The sequence below is a fragment of the Pteropus medius genome, unplaced genomic scaffold (assembly GCF_902729225.1).
Source record: "Pteropus medius unplaced genomic scaffold, Ma_sr-lr_union100, whole genome shotgun sequence".
NCBI classification, from domain to species: domain Eukaryota; kingdom Metazoa; phylum Chordata; class Mammalia; order Chiroptera; family Pteropodidae; genus Pteropus; species Pteropus medius.
In genome coordinates, this window is record NW_024349801.1 from 1,720,140 (window position 1) to 1,746,182 (window position 26,043).

The 26,043-nt window shown below is 41.2% G+C and overlaps 1 protein-coding gene and 1 pseudogene across 8 annotated transcripts in view; one reads left to right on the forward strand and one right to left on the reverse strand.

Moving 5' to 3' along the window:
- Positions 1–26,043, forward strand: part of ANKRD11 (ankyrin repeat domain 11) — a 193,781-nt gene that overhangs the window by 77,717 nt on the left and 90,021 nt on the right. The gene's annotated exons all lie outside the window — the stretch shown is intronic.
- LOC120623172 (uncharacterized) lies at positions 12,737–12,855 on the reverse strand (annotated as a pseudogene).

Sequence of the window (26,043 nt, forward strand, 5' to 3'; positions counted from 1 at the left end):
GGGGACCTGTTCTCCCTGGGAACTGACCCAGTACTGTGAGCCTGTCCTGCTGCACATTTTGTTTTTCTGGCAGGAGAACCACCTTCTTTTTTCTAAAAAAACCAAAAAAACAAAAAAACCCCCAACAAAACAAAACAAAACAACCAGACCATTTTTTAGAGCAGTTTTAGGTTTACAGCAAAATTGAACAAAAGGTGCAGAGATTTCCCATATACATCCTCCCTCTCCAAGCCTCCCCATTATCAACATCCTACATCAGAGTAGTACTTTTTTTTTTTTTAACAATTGATAAACCTATATTGACACATCATCAAACCCTCTGTGCTCCATTGTTCATTTCCTCTCTCTGATTCCTGGCAGCTGCTGATCTTTTTAGTGTCTCCATAGTTTTACTTTTTCCAAAAATGTCATATGGTTGGAATTCTACAGTATTTAGCCTTTACATACCTGTTTCTTTCACTTAGTAATATGTATTTAAGGTTCCTCCATGTCTTTTCATGGTTTGACAGCTAATTTTTTTTTTTTTTTTTTTGCGCTGAATACTAGTTTATCATCTGGATGTCCCATGGTTTATTCATTCACCTACAAAGGGGCATCTTGGGTCACGTTTAATTGTCTCTCTCTAGTCTTCTCTGATGAAGAAGTAAACAATAAACAAAGCCAGCTGCTGATCTCTGAACTCAGTTCTGACCTCTCTGTGAACTGCCTCTAAGAGAGGAGGTATTCTTACCCAAGGCTTGTTGTGTTGTGCCCTTGGTTCCAAGAGCCCTGGACTGTGACAGGAGAACATTGCTTAGGAATGATGCAGCCCTCTGTTCAGGGATAACCTGAAACACCTTGCGAGGAAACCATTCCCACAACATTTAAACACTGAAAGTTGGTAATGGGGTGGGGGAAGAGAAAAGAACTTCCTTGGGCTGTAGTCTTTCTGGGGTCTCTATGGGGTGCATACCCACAGTCCAGAGTCGGTGCAAGGCCCTCACTGGGATTCTTTGGGAAGTGTATGCCACTGTATCAAGCCAGGGTGCCTTTGCCCACACCACTTAATTTTTCTTTTGGAGACTAGACTAGTAATTCTTTTTTGAATTAGACTAACAACTTTATTGAAAAAGAGATGAGTCCTTCTACTCTCGTGGCCCTGGTGGCATTGGCCTCAGGCTTGGGGATCCCTGGAGTCCTGCAACCGGAGCGCTAGACTAGTAATTCTTAAGCTGGGTTTAGAACACTTCGAGTGTATTGGGGTCTTTAGCTATTTCAAAATGTCATCAGATTCCCAAACACAATTTAATTTTATTCACTAACTCAAACATATGGCCCTTTCTGGTCATTTTTTGAGAGTGAGCTCTGCATACTGATTCAGGAAGCAACAGGATTGCTGCTCAGGTGCCCCCCCCTCCAAATCCCTACTCCCCTGAGGTAGAATCCCCACCTGGCAAGAGTATGTGTCTAGGGGAGAAAGGCTATGTCCTGGGCTGGTAGCCAGTTTGGGATGAATTGGAACCAGTGCATTCAACCTCCCCTCTAGGCCTTCATTCTCATCTGTAAATTAGGAGACAGCTCTGTCACATGATTCTGGATCCTTTTCATCTTGATATTCAGAGGATAGTACTGGGTGTAGGTTTATAGAAGGACACTATAAAGTTTGAAATTGTGTGTCTTATTCTTGCTGAGCAAAAGGGACAAAATCTCAGTTATGCCTCAGCCTGAGGAAACGGGCCTCTAGTGTACCCTGTCCTCACCCAGCTGGCTACTCAAACATGCTCTGCTCCTCTTCAAACGTGCTTAGTCTGAGGTGGCTACATTTCTTCTTCCTGTAGAAGGAGCACAGACAACAGAAAGGTCTACCTGGTGGGGCTAGGCCCACCTCCGTGCTCCTGACATGGAACAGCACTGTGCTGGGTGTCTGGAGTCACCCCAGGGAGACGATCAGAAAGCTGACACCTCTTGGTAGAAATGCTCAGATTTTGTATATGTACATCTTTTCATCCAGTTGACAGTCTTTACAGAGGGTGGGATTCATGGAGTGGGACACGCAAATAAAAGGGTCTTGTAATGGGTAAGGGCTTGGGGAGATCTGCGATGGAAATGGGACCTGGACTAGCACTCTCTCCTTTTATACCCAGGGTCCTAAGCTCTGTCCTCACACTTTTTCATCTCAGGAACTCATGTTGTAAACATGAAGAGTCCAGAGAACTTTTGTTTACGTAGGTATATCTACTGATAAAATGTTTATTTACTAATTCCATTTAAAAGTAGGAATAATAAACCCATTACATATTTCCTAAAGAACACGTTTTTACTAAAAATAATTATATTTTCCCAAACAAAAAAAGGTGACTGTCATATATTGCTTCATTAAAGCATGCAAAGAAAAATGTAATTGGAATAGAGAAGAGTATTTGAATTGCTTCTTGACATAATTTTGGAATTTTTCTTTGATAGGACAGCAAAACTCGACGGATGGTCGTGTGGTAAATGGTCATTGGCAGCTTGGAACCTCCACTGAGTCATGGGCTGTTCCTTCCCAGCTGCATTCAAAACCCACCAGTCTTCCTTGCACTGCGACATGATTTTACCTGTTTTTGGTTTGCCAAGTTATTTAGATCTTCCTGATGAACTTATTTTTCTACAACAGAAAGTTACTTTTGTTTTTGTTGCCACTGCTCTCATCAGAAGAGTCTTTAAGCCACTAGAAGCAATCTGTTCACAGTAGGGAGTTCTCCAGAAGTCTTATACTTGATTGAACATTTGAATTTTAGCATTGGCAGTAAATTAAGTCAGGTGTTTTCCTTGAACTCTGGTAGTCTTGTTTTGTTTTCCAGAAATGATCTGTCAAATACCCACGTCTGAAAAACTGGAGTTTGTATATCATTCTTTCATAGAAAATGATGTTCCCTGAAAAAAGTGCTTTTGCTGGAGAGAACGGTTATATTTGGTACGCAGTAGAAATGCTTCATGTGTACTTCTCATTTGTCATAGGATATGAAAAAGACAAGTATGAACGGCTTTGACTTTAATAAAATTAATATGTATTGCTTCATCATGAAGGTGATTAAGCAAATTGGACCATCATTTGCATCACCAGTGCACATTATCACCCCAGCTAAAAAGGCAGTATTATTATGAGAAAAGGTTTTGAAAGGGTTACAGGGATTCCCAAGAGTCCTTGGACAGCACTTTGGAAATAGCTGTACTAAGAGAAAACGTAGCTAAACAAATTAAGTCAGCCTAAATGCTTATTGATAACTAAACATTTTATAGACTCAAGAGAACTTGATTGTGTCTCTTCCCTCTCCCCAGTACATGTATATAGCTCATGAATTTGTTTGCATTTTCAGAGGGGACACTTGGCAGTGCTCACCCCTCCTGCAGTTCTCATGGAAATGTAAAAACTAACCCCCTTTCGTTAAATTCTAAAGTGGGTCTGTGTTTGTCCTGGGTGTGTCCTCACACATCCTCAGTTGTGTGTTGGCTCACGAGCTGTTTGCCCTTCTTTTCATCTTGGTTTTTGGTTGATACCAGTAGCAAATGGACTAAGCCCCACAGTACAGGCTCGGTTCCTGATTGATAACCTGCTCTCAGGGGCATGGATTTGGCTCCCCGGGTAGTTTGCTGGGTGAGATCCAGCCCATTCCTCTGACATGGAACAGTCTTTCCCTGGGGCTCATCCAGTTTACTTGCATAACTTCCTTTTAAGAAGCTGCCTCAAAATTGACCACACATCTTTTTTTTTTTCCCCTGTGTTTTTTTTTTTTAAGACCCTCATTCTCTTGGATTATTTCAATTATGTTGCCTCTCTTGGCTTACTTTAATCTTGTTTTGTAGTTTAGCCTGGTCACATGATTAAAAAATTTGTCTTTGTTTTTCCAAATTTTACAGACCTTTTACGATGATCTGGATTGCAGTGGCTTAAACTATATTATTATGTATTTGCTGGTGTGGAGAACTTTTTAAAGTTACAGAGTTCTTATTTTCAACTTTTATTAGTCTTTTTAAAAAAATTGCTAACTCTGAATTGGTTGCAGTGAGACCTTGAGATAGACTTTCTTATAATGCTAGAATTGGAACTGAGGACTCGACATTTTTTTCAATAACTCAGTAACCTGTATTTAACTCTTTAGGCCATTTACTATGAAACTATGACATGCAATTCTATAAGGATATTTAATGGAGCTCTCTATCATAAGATATAACTGCTGTGTATGAAAATGATCTCTTTCAGGCTTTATTGAGATGGGGAGGGGAAAATACTCTTAGTTTTCTGTGAGGTATTTTTATATTAAGAGGAGTTTCTTGATTATTGAGAGTAGTATGGCAGGGTTAGAAGACTCGGGGCCATTTATTTTCCAGTAATGTGGAAGCCCGTTTGGGATTGCAGTCTTAGGGTATGCTATGTGGTAGAGAGAACCAGGCTAGGAACTCCTGTCATCTTTTGTGGGCCCTGTGAATTGCTCTCACCTCTGGATTGGACTATGTGCATAGCTCCCAAGTGCTCTCTTTGGAAGCTCACTCTGCATCTGGGACATGGAGAAAGAGGCCAGAGAGGAGCATCCCTGGGAAGTGCTAGAATCACTGGATTTGCATATTCAACTGTGGGTCAGCAGAACCCACTTCATTTTTGACAGCTGGTTGTTTGAGCTTTCCTTATTTGTAGCCCTCAGAATTAAGCCAATCTTTATTATCAGAACTTTCTTTGTTATTCATTTTTGGTATACATATTTTGATACACCTACTTATGGTAAATCACAATGGTAATTCTCATTGTCCAGTGTATTTCTTTCTGTTCAGTAAATATTTAGCACTTGTCATGTGCAAGGAGCTGTGTAAAACTCAGCTGGATTTCCAGGATGAAGAGTAATGGCACCTGGAATGCTTACTGTCTGTCAGCCTTGGGCCAGCTGCTGCTGCTTTTAATCCTTAAAGATCCTCTGAGTTGGGCATTATTTTCCAGAAGGAAAATAGAAGTTTACAAAAGGAAATGTGTGTGTGGGACTCCTGCAGTTCCAGGGCACGCTCTTCCACAAGGCCATGGTATTTGTCACCTGTGGAGACAGGTGGATGAGGCTGGCATCCTGCTCTCAAGGCACTTACAGCCTTGCAATAAGATGTCAGGCCCACAGAGAGACCTGCCAGAAGCTCCTGTGAGAGGAAGTGTGCAATGGGAAGGGAGGAGACCATGTGTTTTGGGGTTGGTGTTGACAAAGGCTCCACTGAAGTGGTAGTATTTGGGTGCGTTTTGAGTAATAAGTAAAATTAGAACAAACGGTGATGGAGATTAGAAAAGGAATTTTGGGTGAAGGAACTAGAACGGGCCTAGAGCAGAGAATATCTTAATGTGTGTAAAGGTTTGGGGCATAGGTGAAGTTGGAACACCAGACTAAGGAGTTTCTGTTAATCAATTAATTAATTAATTATTTTTAGGAGTTTCTTGAAAAATGGTGAACAGAAGCAGGTATTGGAAGAGGGGTGTGCGGCAGGAAGCCCAGCAAGGCAGGCGCAAGGTCCAGTCTCCATGGCTGCTCTGGGGTGGAGGGCCAAATGGAGGCTGCACAGAATGTGGGGCTTGGAAAGCCAGGCAACCAAATCCTTGTGGTGTGGTGACTAGAGAGATGGTGGTATTGCTATGGAGAGAGGAGACAGAAGAAGGGGCTGATTGGAGAAACTGTGGTGCCAGTGGGAGGAGTGATACCCATAGGCAGCTAAGAGAAACATCCAGCGTTTGGGAGATAATTCAGGACAGGAAGTTGAGATGGGAATCCTCCATGGATGGGTGTGTGTGTGTGTGTGTGTGTGTGTGTACACGCGCACGCACATGCACATACAGATTTGATTTTTTCTTTAAAAAATTAAAAGACTATCTATAAAAGCAGTTTTCTCCTGCTAACACCAGTAGATACCTTTGAATGGATAATGCGTAGATATTCTAGGTCATTTTCCTATTTTGGGAAAGAAGGTGCCTTGTATTCCAATCTACATTATTACATATTTAAGCCCCGTAATAAGTATAGCTCACACAGTCATGTTACTTTTTTCCCCATGTAATTCTAGGGGTTTAAAATGGTCTGAAGAAGCAATAACAGTGATGTGCTTTAGACTGAAGTCTCCTCAGAAGAGCCAAGGATGTCAAGTTTAATTTCCAGATATTTGTGGTGAGGCTTAAGGAGTTTAAAACCTCCATTTAGTAGTCATTTTTATTTGTTTCAACTTGAAATGAGTCTTTCCTCTTTGTCAGCCAGCCTACCCCACCTTCTGTAAAAGTGACTTCCTTCAGTTTGAGGTATAAGGGATAGGACCAAATGAGCTAGAAAACAACAACAAAACGAATGCAAGGAGTGGTAAGGTTACATTTTTCCCCTTTGACAAGTAGGACTAAATGGTGTTAAACTTTTGTTCCCAAAGTCTTGGAATCTGCAGATTTATTCCAGATCTTTCCTGGGCTGCTGTATCAGGAGGTTTAGTGGATGGCAGCAGAGCTCAGGGAACTGATTGATACCCTTGTCACCATGGCTCTGACCTTTAGAGGATGTCCTTTTTCTAATTCAGTTGACATATTTGTCACCAGGAACAGTTTTTAATTTTTTCAGATCCACATCCCTTTACCCACATCCAATGTTACTAGCTTAAATAGACAACCAGGAATGCCAAGAAGGGTGCAGGGATGGCAGGGAGAAGTTCTGTTGGGATGGATATGGGCTTATGCCCATCTGGTGCTTTGAAATAATTTGTGTAACACTTCTTGAGAGTTGATATTAAAGTGTTTTATGAATTAATTGGTTTTAAACTTTATCCATTAGGAGGGGTGAGGAAGAAGTAACTCGGTATCAGAGTGCCTTTGCTAAATTGGATGGAGGCAGCCACTCACTTATTTTAGATAAAAGGCAAGATCACCAGTGGTGATTAGACACAGGTTCACTCTTGAGAGTGTTTTCTTGCTTAGGTAATGGGTTTGGTTAAAATCAGTTTCCATGATCTTTTTTTTCTAACATAGTGTTTCAGGGAAAAGCTGCCTCTGGAGAGTTTTCTAGGAGTTTGGTGTTTAAGAAGTATAGGTTCTGGGTTATTGGAGGCCCTGGACATGGGGCTGTCAATGAGCTTGTCCTTGTTGTTGATTCAGCTGTTAATGTGTGTTCTAGACGATGGATTAAACATCAGCTTCTGCGGCTGGATTCTGAGGTACAGTGAAGACAGGTTTTTTCTAATAATGCAGCCTGCCTATTGTCAGTGCTCAATAGATGCTTCCGGAATTAGGGACAGATCCCTTAAGCACCTTAGCCTGTGCTTCACTGCTTTTCTTTTGCTTAGAAAATGGACCAGGAGGTTCATTGTCAAATTCTCAAAAAATAAACACTGTTTTTCTTATTTCCATTTTCTACCCATTATAGCAAATACAAGAAAACATGAAAAGGGGAAAAATCTACCTTAAACTGTACCATCAGGGCATGAGTGTTATTACCATTCTTCAGTAGTGGGCAGTCAATATCCTTACTGACTTTCTGTGTACTTGTCCTATCAATTACAGCTGGCCCTTTTTATCTGTAGGTTCCACATCCAGGGATTCAACTAACCACAAAGGCAGATTGAAAATATTTAAGGGGAAAAAATGTTACATTATTGCTGACTGTGTAGTTAGGCCTATGTTGGTTGCTCTGTTCTGAACACGTAGAGCTTTTTTCCCCTTGTCATTGTTCCCTAAACAATGCAGTATAACGACTATTTGCATAGTATCATGTTGTATTAGTTATTATAAGTAATCTAGAGCCGATTTAAAGTATACAGGAGAATGTATGTAGGTTATCTGCAAATACTACACATTTTATATAAGAGATTTGAACATCTGGGGATTTTGGTATCTGGGGGGGGGGTCCTGGAATTAATCCTTGAGGATACTGAGAGACAGCTGCATTCAGAAAAGGGTATTGAAATCTCTGACGTGATGTTTGTGGTTTTGTGTATATCTCTGTGCAGTTAGTTTTTACTTCATGTGTTTCGAAGCTTAGTTACTAGGGGCATAAACATTTGAGACTGTTACATCCTCTCCATAAATCTGCCTCTTTACTATTATGGAATGACCTATTTTTTGCTTTGCAGTCTATTTTGATATTAAAATAACTTCAATTTTTCTTTTGACTAGTATTAGCATCCTATATCCTTTTCATCTTTTTAAGTTTAAACTGTCTTTATATTTAAAGGAATTCTTGTAGGCAGCTTCCAGTTGAGTACTGCTTTTTTAAAGAAACCCAGTCTGACCATCTTTCTCTTTTAAAAGGTGTATAGACCATTTATACTTAGTGTGAATATTGGCATGATTAGGTTTAAAGTACTGCTGAGTACCACTTTTACAGTATAAGTACCTTAAAATGGTGTATGTCCATGTTTCCCCTCCCGGCCTTTTTGTTGTTTTCTTACATTTCACTTTTACACATGTTTTAAGCCCCACACTTCATTGCTTCTGTTTTCATTTTTTTGAAAAAGTGGATGATCTTTAAAAGAAAAAGTCTTATGTATCTACCTGTGTGTCATTGCCATTTCAGGTGCTCTTCATTTTACTATAGATACCTATTTCCATCCAGAAAAGTTCTTTTCAGCTGTTGCATGTCTGAAATTAAAAAAAAATTTCTTCTGTGTGTGTATATGAAATCTCATTTATTGAAATAACTCACCCATTTAAAGTATACACTGAATGGTCTTTAGTATATTCACATGGTCTTTGTTTTGGGAAGGTTTTCAGTGGGTGTTGAATCCCAGGTGCTACTCCTGGGTTTTGTGCTCAGGTTGAGAATCTGCTGACATTCTTGTGTCTTCTTCTCTGTGTGGCCTTTCTCTCTGGCTGTTCTTTAAGATTTTTATCTCTGTGATGCACCATGGTGTGGTTCTCTTTGTTTCTTTAGCATTGGGATTTTTTGAGCTCCTTGGATCTTTGAGTTTAAAGTTTTCATCAAAATTTGAAAACTTTTGGACTTTATTTCTTCAAAAAAAATTTTTTTTAATATTCCTTAGCCCCCGTGATGACTCCAGTTACATATCTTTTCAGTTGCTTGTGGTTGTCCGGGTTCACGGATGCTGTGCTCATCTTCTTTCACAACCGTCTGTTCTTTCTGTTCAGCGTAGTAGGGTAGTGGAGTTCACTAATCTTTCCTTCGGAATGTCTTCCTGTTAATCCCATCCAGTGTGGTTTTTTTCTCCCATGGTGCAGTTTTCACCTCTACAGGTTCATACTTAATATGTCCCTAGTTAAAGTTCTTGCATATTAGCAAACTCAGTTATAGTTAGCTGTTTAATGTCTGTCTGTATCTACTAATTTTGCCATCTGGGTCAATTCTTGTTTGGATTCAATTGATTTTTCTCATGTGTTGTATTTTCTTAATTATATGCCTGTTTTTTTTTTTTCCAATATACTTTTTATTTTTGGAAAATGTTAGATTTACAGAAAAATAGTAAAGATAACAGAGAATTCTTGTGTATCTCTTATGTAGCTTCCCTCATTGCTGACGTCTTCCATTACCATGCATGGTACATTTGTCAAAACAAAGAAACCAGCATTGGTACATTACTCTATTAACTACACTGCAGACTTTACTCAAATTTCCTCAGTTCTTACCTAATGTCCCTTTTCTGTCCCAACATTCTGGTCAGCACACCCCCACTACATCTAGTCGTTCTGGCTCCTCATTCTCGTCCTGAGACAGTTTCTCAGTCTTTCCTTGTCTTTTGTGATCTTGACATTTTTGAGGATCACCACCGAGGTACTTTGTAGCATGTCCTCCATGTGGATTTGCCTGATGTTTTTTCTGTAGACTTGGATTTTAGTTCTGTAGGGAGATGACCATGGAAGTGAAGTGCCTTTTCATATCCTGTCAAGGCCTTTTTGACCTTCCACTAGTGCCTGGGCCGTGATCTGGCCTATGTAGCCTGGCACTGCCTCTCATCCTGGTTCTCTGCCTGCCTGTGCTGTCACCATGACACGTGGGATGCTAACCTCAGTCACATGATAAAGGCCCCTGCATTGTCATTTACTGTTCCCCTTTCATCCTCTTCCCTTGAGATTGTCAGCACTAAATCTAGTACACATGCAAGAGAAGGGGCTACTTGTGGGGAAGATTATCTCTGCTACTCTTTATTTATTCAGTTGTTCATTTACACCAGTATGGACTTGTGTATGTTTATTTCATACCTTTTTTTTTTTTTTTTTGCTCAGATTGTTCCGGCTTCCATGCCTGAGAAAATCTGGATGCCAGACACTGAGTTTTGCTTCACTGGATGCTGCACAGTTTTGGCATTCCTGAGCTTTGCTGTAGGAAGCAGTTTGCTTCTTTCAGGTTTTGCTTTTAAGATTTGTGAGGCAGGTGGGGCCTCCTCAGTTGTGGGCTAATGCTTCCCTGGCTGAGTTGAGGCCTTTTTGACCTTCCACCAGTGCTCAGGTTGTGATCTGGCCTTGTGGAGCCTGGCACTGCCTCTCATCCTGGTTCTCTGCCTGCCTGTGGGATGTTTTCTGTTTGCTGAAGACCCAAGGGAACCTCTGCAGATCTCTGTATAATTTCCTTCAAATCGTGTCTTCCTTGATATAAATATCTCCACTCTGACACACACACACACACACACACACACACACACACACACACACACACACACACTGGCATTCTGCCTTTTAAAATCATCTTGTGGGCATTTGGTAAACTGTATTCGACAGATCTATGTGCAAAGCAGAAACTGCTTCCATTCTATTTAATGTGATTTTAGAAAGTATTATTTCATTTTATATCATTAAAAAATAACCCAATTAGGAGAACAAGGGATCATGACTCCTAGTGCAGTGCAGGTCCTGGGCTGGAGCAGGAAGGTCAGACTGGAGCAAGGTTTCTGCATTTGTTCACAGCATGGTATCCATGGGTGTTTGCAATTAGTTAATTTTGCTGTGGTTACATATGATGTTAACATTAGGGGAAGCTGAGTGGAGGGTATATAGGAACTCTGAACTTTTTTTGCAACTTTTTTATAAGTCTAAAATATTTTAAAAGAAAACATTTTAAAAAAGAACCCAATGGATAAGTATAGTCTTTTTTTCTCCCTAGTAAATGTTCATAACAGTGTTCTCGAGGTGAGTATGATCCTAATAGAAGTTTCTCAAACTCACAAGTGCATGGTGTGAAACCTGAAAGCCCCCTTCTTTTTCCCTTCATCATTGTCTCCAATCATTCCTCTTCCCCTGGCAGGAGGTAGCTGTTCCTTTAGGGAGTGTCCTTCCTAACCCTTCCTCCCCCTTGTTACATTCCACATGCATTATTAAGCAGAATGGCTTTTGTTTGTTTGTTTGTTTGTTTGTTTTAACTTGGTATCAAGTCCCAGAGATCTTTCCTGCTGTGAACTCGTCCTTAGTTGGGCTTCACTGTCTTATTTCACCATCACACACAGATGGTAGGCATGGTCTGCCTCCTCTTCTGTCCTGCCCTGTGTGGCTACACTTAACTTCCCACATGTCCTATGTACACGCTTCGCATATTCACACCTGTCTGGAATGCTGTTCACTGGCTCTTTGCAGGACCTTCAGTGGCCTCTTTGCTTTCCAGGACTTTGTGGAGGACCCTGGGCTTATGACCACAGGTGGCCTCAGGTGCCCAGAGGGTACTGGGAAGCCTACCCCACCCCCTAGCTTTCACCGTAGATGCACATTATTGCCACATTATCAAGCCCTTCCTGCCCCTTGACCTGGGGTTTTCATGGCACAGGTAGTGATTTCTGGGTCTCTTACCTGGTGCCCGGGTGTGTGTTTCAGGAACACCATAGTGATTAGATGTCCACTTGCCTGCAGCTCAGTCAGTGATGGAATCGAATGTCAGACTTCCATTGATGAAAATGCTGTTTACAAGAAGTTTATCCTCTGAAAATGACTGTTTTGGCTTGATGTGATATATGCTTTCAAGGCTATTTTCTTAAATAAAAATATTTTGTAACTTGTGAAAATATCTACCTTCTGTGCCTACCAGAAGGTAAGAGAATTTTACATGGTCAGGACTTGGACTTTTATCGCTGCATATATTGAAGGATTGAAAGATTCTTTTAGAAATACTGTCCCCTAACTCAGGGGTCTCCAGTCTCCAGGCTGTGGATTGGTAGCGATCTGTGTCCTGTTAGAACTGGGCCACACAGCAGGAGGTGAGTGGTGGGCCAGTGAGTGAAGCTTCATTTGTATTTGCAGCCTCTCCCCAGCATCAGCTCCATCTCAGAGGCATTAGATTCTCATAGGAACAGCACAGATCTCTGGTGCCAAAAAGGTTGGGAACCGCTGCCCTAACAGGTATCTTTTAGGGTTAAAGCCATTGAGCCAGTGTTGGTGGCCCTGAACCCCACTGCCCTACTCTGCAGTTGCACCGATTCTTCTAGGGGTGACCATCCCCTATGGTCTTTAGGAAGGCCTCAGTTTGCCTGAGAGTTGTGCTGTGTTCTCTGTTTTCACCCGTCAGAACTGAAAAAAGTGGGCCCCTTGCTTAGCAGTGAAGCACTGGTGAGTGGTTGTGTCCATGTAATTGTGTTGGCTGTACTTTTTCAGTTTCTCAAGTCGAAGGACAGGTAACTCATGAGTAGGGGCAGCAAGGAGGAGCCTGGACAGGTTTCCTGGAACTATCAGGTCATTTAAAACTTGGGTTCTGCTAGAAGAAGGAAAGGTTACTTCACTTCCCTCATTCCCTCCCTCCCTCCCTCTCCTCCCTCCTCCTTTCCTCTCTCTCTTTTTTTTTGTTAACCCCTACAGCACCTGGTCTTCCTAGGTGGTCTCCCATCCAAGTACTAAACAGACCAGACCCTGCTTAGTTTCTGAGATCAGACGGGATCGGGTGTGTTCAGGGTAGCATGGCTGTAGACGAATTGTCTGTCTTAATCATTAAATTTTTAAATATATGATTTTCTACATGAATTATATTACTAGAATACCTTGCAGTATGGCTTTTCTTATATTTTGATCCACACTAATAGTACATACATTGTCCATTGGAAGCCTAGCATTATATTTTTCAAAAAACTAAAATCTGAGGAACAGAAAAACCCTGGCAGCCCCTTTGTTTTTTTCACATGCAAATATGACAAAACTAGTAATTGTTTTTTATATTTATTTTTATTTTTCAATTGCAATTGACATTCAATATTATATTAGTTTAAAGTGTATAGCATAATAATTAGACATTTGTATAATTTATGAATTCCCTTGATAAATCTACCGCCACCTGGCACCATACATAGTTATTATTTATTGGCTATGTTCTGTATATTGTACTTTACATCCCTGTGACTGTTTTGTAACTACCAATTTGTTTTTCTTAATCCCTTCACCTTTTCATCCAGCCCCTAACCTCTGCTCCCATCTGGCAACCATCAGTTTGTTGTATCTATGAGTCTGTTTCTGTTCTGTTTATTTTGTCTTTCAGGTTCCACATAAAAGTGAAATCATATGGTATTTGTCTTTCTCTGTCTGACTTAGTTCACTTAGCATAATACCCTCTAGATCCATCCATGTTGATGCAAATGGTAAGATTTCATTTTTTTATGGCAGAGTAATATGTTACAGATATGTACCACATCTTCTTTATCCAGTCTATTGATAGACACACTTAGGTTGCTTCTATATCTTGACTATTGTAAATAATGCTGCAGTGAACATAGGGATGCATTTATCTTTTGGAATTAGTGTTTTGGATTTCTTCAGATAAATACCCAGAAGTGGAATTCCTGGGTCCTTATATAGTTCTATTTTTAATTTTTTGATAAACCTTCATACTATTTTCCATAGTAGCTCCATCAATTTGCAATCCCATCAGCAGTGCACGATGGTGCAATTTTTCACCACATCCACATCAACAGTTGTTCATTGATTTATTGATGATAGCCATTCTGACAGGTCTGAGGTACTATCTCATTGTGGTTTTAGTTTGCATTTCTCTGATGATTAGTCATCTATTGGCCATCTGTGCATTCTCTTTGGAGAAATGTCTCTTCGTGTACTTTGTCCATTTTTTTAGTGGAATTATTTTTTCTTTGGTGTTAACGTTGTATGTGTTCTTGATATATTTTGGATATTAATCCTTTGTTGGATGGACATTGGTAAACATCTCTCTTTGAGTAGGTTGTCTTTTTGTTTTGTTAATGGTTTTCTTTGCTGTGCAAAAACTTTTTAGTTTGATATAGTCTCATTTGTTTATTTTTCTTTTGTTTCTCATGCCTGAGGAGATGTATTCAAAAAAATATTACTTAGAGCAGTGTCAAAGAGTTTACTGCCTATGTTTTTAATCTCTTTTGGGTTTATTGTTGTATATGGTAAGAAAGTGGTCTAGTTTCACGCGCGCGTGTGTGTATCTGTCCAGTTTTCCCAACACGATTTATTGAAGAGACTATCTTTCCCCTTTGCATATTATTGCCTTCTTTGTCATAGATTAATCGAGCATATAGGCATGGGTTTATTTCTGGGCTCTCTGTTCTGTTCCATTGACCTATGTGTCTGTTTTATACTAGTACCATGCTCTTTTGATTACCATAGTCTTGTAGTATAGTTTGATATCAGGTATCGTGATACCTCCAACTTTGTTGTTCCTTCTCAAGATTGCTGTGGCAGTTTGGGGTCTTTTGTGGTTCTATATAAATTTTAAGATTATTTGTTCTAGTTCTGGGAAAAATGCCATTGGTATTTCAATAGGTATTGCGTGGAATCTGTAGATTGCTTTGGATAGTTTGGACATTTTAATAATGTTAATTCCTCCTATCCGTGAGCATGTCATATACTTCCATTTATTTGTATCTTCTCCAGTTTCTTTCTTCAGTATCATAATTTTCCAAGTACAAGTCTTTTACCTCCTTGGTTAAACTTATTCTTTACCAATAATATTGTTTCTTTTTGGTATAATTGCAAATGGAATTGTTTTCTTAATTTCTTTTTCCGATAGTTCATTACTGGTGTGTAAAAATGAAATCAATTTCTGAATATTAATTTTGTATCCTGCGACTTGACTGGATCCATTTATCAGTTATAATAGTTTTATTGGTGGAATCTTTAGGGTTCTCGCTATATGTCATGTCATCTGCAGATGATAGTCTTGCTTATTCCTTTCCAATTTGGATGCCTCTTATTTCTTTTTCTTACTTATTTGCTGTGGCTATGAGTTCCAATACTGTGTTCAATAAAAGTGGTGAAAGTGGACATTCTTGTCTTCAAAACCAGTAATTGCTATTTTCCATGACTTTGTTGAGATTGTGTTCTTTAACTTTTTAAAGTCAATTGAGAGAGCTTAGAGTTACTTCTCTCCTTTAATAAAATTGACTGACATTAAAATGTAACTCTTCTGTAGTTCCTTGTAGAGCTCTGAGAAGCCCTTGGCGGGTAGCTCATGGGATAATAGGCAGTGATGAGAGTATAACAGCTGCCTTTTAAATGAAGCAGAAGCAGCCAAAACTTGAGACCAGACCATTCATGATTCCCAGTGTTCCCTGTAAATGTATCTGTAAGATTGGATGGATGGAGGGCTCCTGGGGGACAGGCTGTTTGTGTTTGACTGAGGCACAGACCTCCTCGTCCTCTTAGGGTGCCTGGTCCCTATGTCACCAGTAGCAGGTTTTCCACACAGTCACTTCACTACTAACATGGGGCTTTCTATTATTAAAAATGAAGAATAGTGCTGAATGAGATTCTTTTCTTTTACCGGCTCTGGTTGATGGGGTGTACCTAAAGTGAATTTATATTTCTGAAATCTCCAAAAATGTTTGAGTGAAAAATGAAAATACTGTTCTTTGCTTATATTTATTGTTAAGAATGGTACCTCTGGCTTCTCCTTACTCAGTGAAACTGGGAGACTTCAGAGAGTCGTTCTTGGCCCAGTCGCAGGAACACTGCAGGTTCTCTGGGTTGTCTGTGTCCTCCCTTTGTTGAGAAGGATGGTGGTGGCTTTCTCCTGTCTTCTAGGTGGAGTGAAGGTGGGCAGGTAGGTGGCCTCATCATGGCTTGACCCTGGCAGGGGTTCAAGAGACCAGGTGCTTTGTGGGTGTAGTCACCACCTATTTTGTTATGCCTGTTGTGACAGATCAGAAAGTTGTTTGTCCTTGTGTCTTTAAGCATGCTGTCTACTCAGGTATTCTGGTTGTAAACCACTAGGCACCTTTTAGCCATGGAGAATTGAAATTTTTCAGAACTTTCTTGGAACCTGTCAAAAAAGTTATAGCAGAAGAATATCAGAAAGGTTTGTTTATAAAGTGTTAGTTTTAGGGGTGCCTATGAAACATTTAGTTGATGTTTTCTCAAATAACTCAGTGCTCTGATAAAAAAAGGAAAAAAATATTCTGTCCCTTTCTAATTTAAAACATTTTATTATATTTTTCTCCAGTTTTAAGATATAATTGACATGCAACATTATATAAGTTAAGATGTACAACACAGTGATTTGACACGTGTTTACGTTGTGAAATGATCACATTCGATCTAGTCAACATTCATCACCTCATGTAGTTAAAATTTTTTTCTTGTGATGAGAACTCTTTAAAACCTGTCCCTTTCTATAGCACATATCTTTGTCTTCTTTCATTCACCTGTTACACCAGCCCCCAATATTTGATTGGTTCAGAAGTTCCCTTCTCATGGTTCTACCACTGGTTTCTGCAGTTTAATTTTTGTCACAGTTTTTCCGTATTAGTGTTTGGAGATAGATGTTGTGTTTTGGAACTCCGCTCTGTTTTGATACCTAGGTGACTGACTCACACCTTAATCTTACAGGCTCAGAACAACTTCTGAGCAAATGGTTGCATGCACAAAAAGGGGAATATGTTCCCAAACAAGTCTAGCCTCTTCTCGAGGTGTGCTTGGACTTGTGTTTATGTGAGCAGATATAGCCCTGAACTCTGGAAGGCCGTGTGTGGATAACTCCCTGAACCTTGCAGGCAGGCTCTGTCTGGGTTTGGCTCAGAGTTAGATTTGCAAACGTGTCCAGCAGTGGTGTCGGACTCTTCCCTTAGCACTCCTTGTTTCACGGTTTGAGGGTGGAGTCTGGGATAAGATAAGCCTGAGCTCCTTGGGGAAGCCTTAGAGAATATTCTCTTTGCCGAAGGGAGTTCCAGATTCAGACAGATATTTTAGATACTTTATATTGCCAGTTGCTTTTATTGAGCGCCTCCTTCAGTGGGAGCTGAGCTTCACAGATGTAAAGCACTGGAAATTTTTGCAGGTGCTTGTGAATGTGAAATATGGTCACCTTTTACCTTTCAGCATAGATGCTCTACTAGGGAAAGGAAGGTGGGGGTCTGTGGGATCTGCACATATGCCCACTTGGTGTCACCTTCTTGGTTTTCGTTCATCTGGCTGTCCACTTGCTGAATCTGGATTCCGCAGAGCACTTGACCACCCACGGGGCTTCAACTTGCTTTGGCCTCTTGGCTCTGGCCATTCTGGTGTAGTGGTCTTTCAGGGTTACTTAATTGCCTTGTCACTGCAGAGACACATCAAGTAGTTGGCATCCTTGTAGAATGACACAAAGTTTGGAATCAGACAGAAATAAGCCTTTTAGAAAGGGTGGACGTAACATGTAACATCAGTTTGTCCATGATGTTTTACCAGAGTTTGGAAATAAATCCATTAGGAGGATAGAGACAGTTGATTTCTCCTAACTCTGTTGCTGGAGGCTGTTGATGTCATCCCACAGTAGCTAGAAGTCATGGCTGGGAGGAAGCTTTTGGATGTCCTTGGGAATCTTTAATCTCATCCTTCTTGGTGGATTTCTTTTATCTTGCAACTTTCATCCACAAATCCATTATTTCTTTTTGTGGTTCTTCTCTGTTTATATCCCTGATGACCTTGGTCCCTGCACCTGTCTCTCACCTCAGCACCAAAGCATCGTTTTGCCTTAGGTCATAGGTACATATTTCCAGGTGGCAAGAGGCTGCTGGTCATGGTTTAGCAGATATCTGGAGAGACTGCAAAGCCAGGTGGCCTGAAAGGGAGCTTGTGGTGCGCCTATGTCCCTCTCATTAGAAGCTGTCTGGTGGGGAGTCCACAGATGAAACTTGATGTCAGAACGTTTTCCAAAATAGTCATTACATGTTAATTATGTAGTTTGTTTCCTGCTAGACCTTGAGGGACTGATGATATAATTCATGTTCCTGCACTCTGCTCATTGAGACCAGAGGTCAGCACCATCTTTGACACCTTGGGACAAATTATTTAAGTTTTGTTTTTCTGCTGTAAAACCGAGCAATGGGGGCAAACAGGCTAAGATTATGGGTTCTTGCAATTTTAAAAAATTAGTGTGGAACCATCCACTGATTTGCGTAATCAGTCACGTGTTTCAGTATTAACTTAGGAAAGTTTGCTCATGTGCAACATTTGTAGTCTTAAATGGAGAGGTGGGGAATGTTGATTTTAAAAAGTAAGTTACAAAATAAGATTCAGTATGATTTCATTTTTGACTAAAAAATACACTCTAATGTTTTACTGGAGACCTGAGTGTTGGGGATTTGTCTGTAGTTTTTCTTTAAGTCCGTCAACATTATCGAAATTTTTTACAATAAAAATGTGCTTCTTCTGTTTCCATATTAAATGGTTGTTTTAAAAAAGAGATCACGCCTCACTTCCTTTTCCTTCCTCTAAACCCCTTGAGCCAAGTGTCTAGACTGCGGTGATGGGGGATGGGAGAGTCTGAGTCATGCCTGGGTTAGTGTTTTACATTGAATGTTTTTAGTAACTGTTTTAATACTATTTTTTTTTTAAATAACTGACAGTGGTTTGAAGGTTGAAGATCCAGACAGAAAAGAGGAATTGCCATTGACATGGCGTAGTTGAATAGATAAACGACTTTATAAAATAATGTACTTTTTTTTTTGGTTAGGCTATAAGGCGAGACTAAAATATTTCTTTCTAGACTTTGTGTAGCTTGACTGTCTAGTTTCAGGTGCAGCAGGAGCTAAAGTAAGATTTCTTTCAACTTCATTTGGGCACCCCCTGCGGTAGTCACTGGTCTGAAACATTTTTGATGGCTTTGTGGGCTTCAGGCCAAGAAGAGGTAGGTCAGAACAGAACCACCCTCACAGGATGGGTGGCATTTCCCTCTGTCCACCTGTTCTGGGCCCAGCCCACTCCCTTCTTCTGCCTTTTTTGGGCGTGTTTGGTAATCTGGCAAAGCACTTTTACTTGAAGGATCTCAAGCGCCTGGGAGAGAATAGAACAGATGTGATCTGAGTGCCATGGGAGAGACCACAGCCCAAAGAGCTTGAATGGCTGCAGTGTAGTCACCAAATGAATGACCCATGGCCAGCCAGCTGTCACTTATGCTCTCAGAGGTCTAATCTGACCTCCCCCTGCTCCTGTAACATCTGTTTGTTGGGCTAAAAATGTTCACTAAACATTTGATGATAAAAGCAAGTAAATTTGATGTTTGTGTGTGTACGCACGTGCGCACACCCACGCGCGCACACACACACACACACACACAGAGCACACACACATACGTAATCTGAAATATATCCTCCAGCCCAAATTTTGAGTAGCTGAAGGGCATTAATTTTTTGAGAATTCTAAAGGTCCAGTTCTCTGGACTGCATTTCCTAACAAGCCTGTTGGTGGGGGTCTGTCTGGGTTTAGTTAGAGGAATGTAGTAGTGTGGAGAATTTGTTGTCTGGAACCAGAGCTGTGTGGCTCTTCATAGTGCGCAATTTACAACCTGAGTACAGCTGGCCGCATTCAGCAGCAAGTTAGTGGTTTATGGAACTCAGCAATCAAGGGCAGTGGGTCAGTGGGTCTAGATTCAGGTGCAGCTTTCCCCTTCACCTGCAGATTTCTTCAGAAGAGTCCTGAGTCTGCTTCTTGGGCCAGCTGAGGAACATGTTCACATAGAACTTGACAAGGTGAAGGCACTATGGATATTTCAGTACAGCATGCCCCCCACTCCCCCTGCCCCGCCGCCCCCGGTCTGTGTGCTTTCCCTTGTTTGAGATGGAAGGTGGCAACTCTCTGAAAGGAGGTGGGATGCAACTTGCAAAAGGGTTCCCCAGTCTCTTGGAAGCTGGGGGGGTTCGAGATGAGTCTTCATGTTGTGACCATCTCATTCCTACTACCCTCTGCAGGATTAACTTGTGTTTCTGTTAATGTTGGAAAGCGTGTTATCCCATGTAAGTCACTTGTTTGCGTAATTAGAAAGTCATCCAGCTTGTTTTATAAACTAGAAGAGTGTCATAATTTAACTTTTTGTTGATAACTTAAGGTTGGGACTTTTGCTGTGTGAAAGCTGTTGGTCCTTCAGACAGCAGGCCTGCACTGATAGGTGTTGCCATGTTGGTAGTTTCTTGGTGTCTTTCTTCTTGCAATCTCCTCTCTGTTGCCCACCCCTATATTCACTTTCTATATTGATTGTTTACCATCTGCTTAGGGCCTGGGCACTGGGACCTTTCAGAACCTTGCTTGGTGCACCAGCGCAGTAAGTTTTCCTCCGGACCACGTGCTGTCTTCCTAACCACGTGCTGTCTTCCTAACCTCAGGTGCCTCATAATCTTTGGGCTAGACTACACAGAATCTTTCCTTCTCTAAATCCCAGTCCTAGCAATAGCCACTTCAGAAAAGACTTGTTTGTGAAATTGCCCAGTTTCTCTCTCTCCAGCATCTGTTCCTTCTTCATTCCTCCTCCCTAGAAAGCATACTCATGAGAGAGCCTGTCAGTCAGGTTCCACTGTAGTTTTCTCTGGATTCTTTTTGCAAATGAACCTTTGTCTTATTGATTTTCATTTTTCAAAAAAGACTTGTTTGGCCTTAAGCAAATATGTTGACTCCTCACATGCCCAAGGCACCTACGTTTCTCCAGTTTTTGCCTCAGTGTGGGATTGCAGAATGCGTGGGACCCTCGAGGATGCAGGTGTAGCCACGTGGTGCTGTAGAGTAGTAGCCTGCACAGATGATACCTGGCTCATGGTGCTCAACCAGCTTAGGAGAAGAGGAGTTAAAAATGGCTTCATCGTTTTGCAACTGGGGTTCCAGAAATAACATCTTTTCACAGTGAATTTCTTGGTAGAAAGGAGTTACACACACACACACACGCGCGCGCACACACACACACACATTTATATTTGGATCTGAATTGAAGCTTGAGCAGTTTGGAGATGCAGAAAATAGAGTGTTTGGTGAATAAAGATGAAGGTGTATGTTTTTAAAAGATGAGGAATGGAAACTGTGAAATGGTAAGTTTCTGCAGCAGGTTATTTTCTTCTAAATTTTTTTTCTGTATTTTCAGACTTTTTAGATTGAAATTGTATGTCTTTGGAAATTGAAAACAATCACAACATAAATGGAGCTTACAACCCCATTTACCCTTCACCCCATTTTTTTTTTTTAAATTATGAGACTGCACATGTCTATAATTGAACCGAATTAAATTGCTTCTAATGGAGCTCTTGCATTCCGTGAGAGAAGTGATAAAGCAACACACTTGGAGTTCAGGGGTGACCCTGGAAACGCATTGGTGCAGTTAGTTGTGTGAACTGGTTTCTGGATGACCTGCTGAGGTCTAGAGCACACAGTCAGTTCATCCAGACTGCACCTCTTCAATCTGTCCACTTCCTAATCCCGTTTGGTTTTCAAGGCGTATCGAGAGCCCTGATCACTGTTTACATTTGATTTGAGGTTTAAAAAAATTATCTTATGGATTTTTAAAATCCTATTTAAAAACTGGTAGAAGGTCTAGGTCAGAAATTTTAAAATGAGATAAAATACCTGAGTGTGCCTCGTTTGCTGGGATGCATACCAGCCTACTTCCATACCCTGCCACCTGCACACAGCTGCTCTAACTGCTCTGTGGCTAGTGTGGGGCAGGCATGGGGGCTGTCCCCACCTTCCAGTGACCAGTCAGAATGGCTTTCCAGACACATTCCAGCTTCACACATTTTAGGACCAGCTCTTTCATCAAAAAGGGCCATTGGTGGGCACAAATGACCCCATGTGCTGAGTCTGCTTTCTGTTGGTTAGTCATTTTAGGGAGTACCAGAGTTCTCAGTGCTGCCATCTAGAGGCAGTGTTTTTATCAGTGTTCTGTAGAGGAGCTTTTCTTATCTAAATTGAAATGATTTGAGTAATACTTCTTTTCAGTTAGGAGATGCTATATGGATGGCGCAGTCTAGAAGCACAGGAAGGAAGTTCATTATGTACAGTGGCTGTCTTAAGTCATCAAGTCTAATTCTCTCATGGGACTTTGTTGAGGAAGCTCCAGGGCAGGGCTCTGCTCTTTCTGTACAGGGCCAGTGAGTAAGTATTGTAGGCTTTGCTGGCCATGGAGTCTCTGTTGCAGCTATTCACCTCTGAGGGTTTAGAACAAAAGTACCCACAGATGATATGTAAACAAATGAGGGTCACTCTGTTCCAATAAAACTTTGGATACAGAGATAGACGGTGGCCCTCACTTGCTGACCCTGCTCTCTGGGACACTTTTGATGAGAATTACTAGGATCAGTAAGTCTAAGATCTGGTTGATTTTTATTAAAATACTATACATTTGTACAGTCTGATAGTAATGTTTTCTGAAAGAGTTGTTATGTGTAAAAGATCTCATTAAAAGATCATGGGGTGAGGGAGATGGTGAAGAAAATTACTAATAGAATTATTATTTAAAATTCTTGTCTTTTTTGCAACACTGCCAACCCTCGTCATTTAATTCTAAGTAATGTTTCCCTCACTGAAACTTTGTAGAGATGTGAGTGAAAAACAACCTTGTATCAGTCTAACTTTTCCCAGGGAGTAATGGAGGAACAACACCCAGAACTTGAACTTGCCCATCAAATGTTTTCTTGAATACTTGCTGCATATTAAGTGCTATGTTAAGTATTTTTTAAGGCCTCAGGTTCTCACAGTTTACAGATTTGTTCATGAAACAAGACATGAAATATCAGCAACACAAGTATTTAGGTAAGCCATCTAATAGCACACATGATTAATAGAAGTTCAGAGGAAAGAGATTTCCTGAGAGGACTGGAGGACTTGGGGAGGAAAGAGAGAAGTGAGAGACAACATTGGGGAACTTTTTATGCTTGAAGCAAGACAAACTGAGTTTGGATCTTGAAAAGTGGGTAGAGGAGAGACTCAACTAGGCAGAGAACAAAGATTTGGAAATAGAAAAGCAAGGAAATACATGAGGAGCAATGAGTATGCCACCAGCCTGGTGGGCGAGGCAAGGAGAGCTGAGGTTAAAAGTAGGCAGGGGGTTTGGTGGCGTGGCTCCATAAGCTATCCTTTTCAGGTAAGAAAGCATCATAAATATATTGCATAGAGTTCTGCCAGGAAGCAAGACTGGTCACCTTTGGTGTATTCACTGGGTCTCAAACAACAGGTGTGCGTGCTGGGTCTGAGTGGACAGGCGAGTGTGGGCATTGGCGGCAGCAGAGCTCATCCTGGACACCCCTTTCGTCTTGAGACCCTGTACATGTTATATACTTGTTCATCTTTTCTGCTGTAGGATGGAGAAAAGGGATCCCTGGCTGAAAGGTTAGGGCTTGGTCTGGTAGTGTTGCTGTCATCAAGGATCTGTCATAGATAAATAGGTGCTCTCTTGGAGCATAGGAATGGAGGTGGGGTGGTGCGCCAGCCCTGGATGGTGGAAGAAGGATGGGACTCCTGACTCAGATGCATATCCGCATGCCTTTCCGAGGGGTAGCAGTGATTTGGTTCTGGGAAGAAGGCCTACTTCCAGGGCCAGGGAAGAGCTGCTTCTGTTCAGAGTCCTTATGGTCCTAATGCTTTCTCTCCTCCAGAACCAGCCTGGTCTAGATGACACTGATGTTGGGACCCAGGCCTCCTGACCCTGTCCAGTGGATACCAACTACTGAGACTCGTGCCCTCAGCGCTGTGTCTCAGGGGCTTAGTTTTGAGACAAATGGAACCAGCAATTCTAGTCATAAGTAATTATACTGATTACACCAGTCTTGTAACTTAAAGGTAGGAGGGTACGTTAAGGAGTTTTTCTGCTTCAAACCTGGGGTTGTGTTCTCAACCTTCCATGAGTCTTAGTTAAGTGTGAGTGAGGGTAACACAATGTTTTGACTTTGTAAAGCATCTCATGGGACTATGAACTTCAGTAATTTTTTTCTGGAGTAGTTGGTTTTGGCTGTTGTGAGCTGCATGTAGCATCCCATCTGTAGACGTCAGTCTTAGAGAACTTATCTTTTCCTGTGGCTCAGAAAGTTTGCACCATGACATCAGCCCTGTGATGAGATTGGCAACATGGCTTATTATGCAGTCACTGCCTCTCATGCTCTCTGAAATTAAGTGTGTTGACTTTGGAATTGGTTTTCCTGTACCTGCAGATTGTTCTTTCTGGTCACAAGCAAAAGGCTACAGGGAGCCCTTCTCTGCCCTCTGTGCCATTGCCCACAATGCTTAGAGGTGGGGGAGCAGCCCTGGCTGTGGTGCTGACAGCAGGTGCAAGTGTCCCTAGTATGCTCATGTTTTTAGGGACCAGAATGTACTACTATAGTAGATGCTTTCCGGGGCCAACATGCCCACAGTACTTAACCCTGAGGGTTCCACCAGCCCAAGGTGCAGTGTTGATGGGATGGGTATTGCTTTTTACTCCATGGCGTTACCACTTATTTTGGTAGATTTTGGAAATAGGGCTTTTTTGTTCAAGTTCAACCATTAGTCTGCTTTCAGATCTTGAGAGAGTAACTTAACTCTTTTGGGTTAGACTGGATGATCTTTGAAGGCCTTTTCTATTAATTCCATTATTCTCATAGCGTTACTATCTAGGAGCTCTTTATCCTCAGTCCAGTGAGAGATCTTTATGGTGATAACAATGAAGAACAGCAGTAATGATGACTTGAAGATTCATTTCTTGTAATGAAAATAGTGTAGTTTCTCTGACCTTCCTCAGTCGCATGTGTGCACATACGAGTGTGCGCAACTGCCATTCTATGAATGACACTGTGAAATTGGGTCATTCAGGAAAACATCTAGGGACCGATGAACTAAGAAGGTGGACTGTGAACTATCAGGAAATTACAGGGAGCCACTGAAGACAGGACTGCTTTCTGACTACTTTACATATAAAGTTAAAATTTTTATTTAACCTTTCATTAGGGATATTTCTAAACATTCACTAAATTTGAGAAATGGTACCCTGTGTACCCAGTTTTAACAATTACCAGCATTTTGCCAGTCTGGTTATATCTGTTTCTGCACCCTATTATTTGTCTTTGTTTTCTCTTAAAAAATTTTTTTTGAATTTTTGATTTTGAAGTAAATCTCAAACATCCTATCATTTTACCTCTACACACTTCCCAGTGTCTAGAGATAGTTTCTCTGAAGCCTTAGTTGTAGCCATGGCTGGTTTAAGCAGCTGTTACTCACGACTCTCTGATTGTTTCTCACCTGCTGACTGCCTCGCTGCAGGTGGACACAGGGGCTACTCTAGCTCCCTCACCTTCTCCATGGAAGATAGTGTGTGTGACTTTTTTCTTAGAATTATAGCATATCTCGCTGTGTGCTTACTTGTTCTTTTTCTTCCCAAGGGTGTAAACTCTAATGGCAATTTTTCATAGAGCTGAGTTTTTAAATCTTTGTTTGTATGAGAGTTAGGTACTGTCATTGGTGGTCTTTGTGGTCCTTTAGTTTGTAGCAGGAATCAGTAGGCAGGACCTCAGGGTTCAGTGCAGACACTCCTGCCTCAGAGTTCTTGAATCTATTGCTCCTCTGGTTCCGCCTTTAGAGCTTCGGTAGGATTTTTTTTAAAGTTTGTTTGTTTGTTTGTTTGTTTGTTTGATGAACCTGCCTCAGACATTGTGCAATGGTCCTGTTTGTAGGATATGGGAATACTGATGCAGTTGCACACTAGCTGTTAGATACACTTCTTTTCCGGTTAGCACACCTACAGGAGACATGATTCTCTGGTTTCTGTGGAAGAGTTCAATGTGCGAGCATTACAGACACACCAATGTCCAGTGGAAGTTTGGTCCTGACAGAGCCGCCTGGTGGATGCTGGTTCTCCTCGAGCACTTGAAGACCTATCTTCTCTTTCTGCATTGTGGTGCCATCTGTTAGCACCTCTGTCTTTGGGT